Raw genomic sequence first — 4,995 nt, 5'->3', positions numbered from 1 at the left:
CCCACCCATCCCATCCCATCCCATCCCACCCATCCTATCCTATCCCATCCTACCCATCCCATTCCACCCATCCCATTCTACCCATCCCATCCCACCCATCCCATCCCATCCCATCCCACCCCACCCCACCCCAACCCAGCCCATCCCATCCCGTCCCGTCCCGTCCCGTCCTGTTCCACCCATCCCGTCCCACCCATCCCATTCTACCCATCCCATCCCATCCCATCCCATTCTACCCATCCCATCCCACCCATCCCATCCCATCCCATCCCATTCCACCCATCCCATCCCATCCCATCCCATCCCACCCATCCTATCCCATCCCATCCCACCCATCCCATACCAGCCCAGCCCACCCCAGCCCACCCCATCCCATCCCATCCCACCCATCCTAACCCACCCATCCTATTGAAGTCTATTCTACAGGTAATTAATATAATACAAAGTTATGCTTTTAAAATTACATCATGCCACACCCCAGTTCTCATCCCTATAATGGTTTTCTACCACATTTAGCATTTATATCCTAGAAGACTTTACAAGATCTTTCCCAGATGACTTCTCTGACATCATGGCTATGACTCAGTCACTCACTCACTCACTCATTCACTCACTCACTCACTCACTCACTCATTCATTCACTCACTCACTCACTCATTCACTCACTCACTCTCATTCACTCACTCATTCACTCAGTTACTCACTCATTCATTTACTCACTCACTCATTCACTCACTCACTGACTCACTCATTCACTCACCCACTAACTCACTCACTCACTCACTCACTCACTCACTCACTCACTCACTGTGTTCTAGCCACAATCTTCTTGCTGTTCTTGAGCCTTTATGCAGATTCCCACCTCAGGATCTTTGCACTTGATTTTTTTTCTGGGAGGCTCTACCTTTCAGATATCCTTATGGCTGATCATTCAGACCTCTGTTCAAAAGTGACTTTATCAGGGAGATCTTTTCTGACCACCTATAAAAATAAAATGCCTTTACCAGTCTTAATCCCCACATCCTGGCTTATCATTCTTCATAACACATACCATAACTGATAAATGTGTTTTATTGACTGTCCTTTTGCCAGAATGTAAGCTCCATGAGATCAGGGACTTTGCATTATTTATCAGTTCATCTCTGGCACCTAACACAGTACCTGGCACATTGTAGGTGCACCATATGTGTTGGTTAAACTAATGAATTAACTAACAAAATAATATTTTTCACATTATATGTAAACTTTTTTCTTTTCTAACATCCCTGTGATTCTTTCTTTATCCTTGAAGTTCAATAATTTCAGTAAAATGTTTTGATATAGATTGTTCTTCACAGGTTTTTATTTCCTGAAACACTGTGTATGCTTTTCGACATGCAGGCTTTTCAGGAATTTTTCTTTTACTTTAGTCTTGTGTTTTTGAATACTTCATCTATCATATTATCTGTTCCCTTCTCCATAAACAGCAACGATATTGACTCTGGATCTTCCTTGTCATTTGTACTTTTAGTGTTTTGTATAATATTTTCATATATTTATTCTTTTCTTTATTGTTTTATAATTTCTTCTATTCTACCATGTTGTTGACAGCATTTTAGTTATGTGTATTCTATTTTTCCATTACAATATTTTTATTTTTTCTTTCATTTATTTCCTGAACTCTGCTAGCTTATTTTTCCCTTTATTACTCCTCTCTTCCTTTTGTTTTTAAAAGCATTTTATTGGATTTAATGTTCTAAAGTGACATGCAGTAAAATTCACTCTTTGGAGTGAAGATCTATGAACCTTGGCAAATGCATAGAGTTGTATACCTACCACAACGATCCAGATACAGAATAGTTCCATCACCCTGAATAATCCCCTTTGTGATTCTTTTGTAGCTGATTCCTCCCCTACTGCTATCTGTAACCCCTGGAAACCACTGATCTGTTCTCTCACCCCATAATTTTGCCTTTTCCAGAAATTTCTATAAATAAAAGGATATATTATATGCTTCCATATATATAAGGATAAATTTTGGACCTGGCTTTTTAAATTTAGCAAAATGCACTTGAGACACATCCATGTCATTGTGTGTATACATCGTTCATCACACTTTATTGCTGAATGGTACTCTATTGTTTGGGTGTTCCAGTTTGTTTATCCAGTGATCGAGTTACTGAAGGACATCTGCATTGTTCCCAGTTTTTAGTGATTATGATAAAACTGCTGTAAACATTCATGTAATGTTTTCTTTTGTGAACATAAGTTTTCGTTTCTCTTGGATTAATATCTAAGAGTAGGATTACTACCTTATATATTACATATATGTTTCCCTTGATAAGAAACTATTAAATAGTTTTTTACAGAGGCTGTAGAAATTTGAGGCCAGGAATATATGAGTCCAGTAGTTCTTCATTCTCACTAGTACTTGCTATTGTCAGGAATTTTTATTTTAACCATTTTTCTAGGTGGTTAGTGGTCTCTCATTATAGTTTTAATTTGCATTTCTTTAATATTCCTATTTCCACCCATCTATCTTTTTCAGTAAAGTGTCTGCTCAAATATTTTGCCCATTTTGGGAAAAGGTTGTTTGCTTTCTTAGTGTTGAGTGTTGTTCTTTATATATACTGAATACACATCCTTTGTCAGATATGTAATTTGCAAATATTAGGTTGCCACTACTTTCAAGGGCAAAAACCATAGTTACTTTTGCACCAACCTAATATTTTTCTTCCAGTCTGTGATTTGTCTTTTCATTCTCTTCACAGTCTCTTTTGCAGAGCAAAATTTCTTAATTTGGACAAAGTTCCATTTATCACTTAAAAAAAATGGATTGTGCTTTTGTGTCATCTCTAAGAGCTCTTTACCCAAGATCATAGTGGTTTTCTCCGCAGTTTTCTTTTAGAAGTTTTATAGTTTTTTGTTTTACCTTAAGGGCTATGATACATTTTGAGTTAAATTTTGTATACAGTATGAGGGTTCATGAGTGTTCTTAGGAGGTTTGCTTGAGACTAGGTTGTAGGCCTTCCCTGGCCACATGGGGCTTTTTCTAGGGGTCTAAGGAGGACAGACAGGGAGAAGAAACCAGATCTCCATGCCAGACATCCTGAGGGGTATGCGTGGCGCTACTCCTCTCATTGTTGGGGACAACATCTGAGACTGGGGCATTGTCCCCAGAAAGCCTCAGCGAAGTGAGGGCTTGGGATGGGTGTAAGAAGAGAGTATGAGGTAGTGTTTGTCCAGGAAAGTAGCTGTGCATATGAAATCTGATGGGGAAGAGGACCTGGGATTAAGATATTGAAAACAATAGCAAAAACAATAGTGGCTATCTTACTAAACAGGACAGCAACTTTATATACATACTTTCTAAGCCTTACAGCCACCTGGCAAGGCAGGAGTTATCCCTTTTATACAGATGAGGGAACCAAAGTTCAGAGAAGTTATCTGTTTAGGGCCATACAGCTATTGATTGGGAGGGCTGTGATTTAAACCCAGTCTGGATGCTGAAGCTGGTTCTCTGTCTATACCAACAAGCTGCCCCCGTGTGACTCAGGGCTCAGGGGACACTACGTAGCGGTGGGCAAAGGGTGAGGAGAAAGGAAGGCTAAAGTTTGGTCAAAGGCAAACTCCTAGGAGGCTGAAGGACAATCATCTCTTGGTTGAGGGACTGGGAGAATCCCCGGAACTGTTCTCCCTGTGATGCTTTATGAAGCAGTGTATGTAGCTTCTCACTGATGGAAGAAGTAGGGGCAGAGGACTGGACAAAATGGCCCCAGTGGACATTGACAGAGAATCTCATGGATATATCCCTGATGGAGCATTTGTGCCTGCTGTCCTAGATGTTTCCTCCCAAGGCTGACTTGGCATTTTTAGGCCAGTCTCAGCCTGGGAAGCCATCTGGCTGACTAGGTGACCGAAAAAACAAGCTCCTTCCCACCTCGGTGGGTACCCATGTCTCCCCTTTGCATCTCAGGTGGGGCATGGCTCACAGAAACCCCACCCATCATTAGCTATCTGTCATGCTGAGGAATATCTACAGGGCTTGGCAGTGGGCAGGAAGTGCCTGTCCTAGGAGAACGGGGTCTAGAGTCTGGGAGAGGTGGTCTTGACAAAAGATAGCAATTCTGGACCATTCTGTTGTTCTGTGTAAAGTTCTTCTTCCCTCTCCCAAATAAGGGCACTCTTTGGCCTAGGTCACAGAGCTATTCCTGAAAGGTAGACAGTGTGCCAGTGCTCCAGGCAGCACATTTTTGCTCTGTAAATAAATGCAGTGGAGCCACTGCCTAACCTCCCAGGGGACCAGCAGTCCAGTATGCCTCCAAGCAGGGCTCCCAGAGAGGTGGGAGCAGAGCCACAATGGCCAGAGGGGTGGAGAACCTGGAGTCTACTCATGCCAACCTCAGGTAGCTCCTAGAAAGGGATCTACCACCGTTGTTCAGTCCTTTACTTCTCCCTGAGAGCAGCAATAAAAGGAGGGGGCTCTAAATGTGCCCTTGGCCTTGCCTTGGCTCCTGAGAGTAAGGATCCAGATGACAGCATTTCAGTGAGCCTGGCCAGTCCAGGCCTGAATGGAGGGGAAGCCGGACGAAGCAGAGGAACTGGAGCCATCCCTACAACAATGGAGTCTCTCCTTAGCTCAGACAGACAGAAGCTGAGAGGAGAGGAGGCGAGAATTCAGTCAGTGAATTCAGGAAGGGCCTGAGCAGCATGAATACACTTCGCCCCTAGGTTATCTAGGATCCTGCAATGAAAGGCAGCAGGGCTGTGGTGACGGCCAGCCCAGCTCCCCTTTACTAGCTGGGCATAACTAGTTTATGTAACTTTACTAGTGTTACATAAACACTCCAAGCCTCAGTTTTTTCTGCTGTAAAGTTTTAAGAGTTTTGGGAGAAGTGGGTGACATGTGAGAAGTGTTTAACATACTTTCTGGCACACAGTAAGTGCTCATAATTGCAGCAATGAGCATCACCATCATCATCATCATCATCACCATCATCATCATCACCATCATCA

Source organism: Sapajus apella, unplaced genomic scaffold (assembly GCF_009761245.1).
Source record: "Sapajus apella isolate SASKATOON/1434 unplaced genomic scaffold, GSC_monkey_1.0 scaffold69, whole genome shotgun sequence".
Taxonomy (NCBI): domain Eukaryota; kingdom Metazoa; phylum Chordata; class Mammalia; order Primates; family Cebidae; genus Sapajus; species Sapajus apella.
This window is presented reverse-complemented; position numbering follows the sequence as displayed.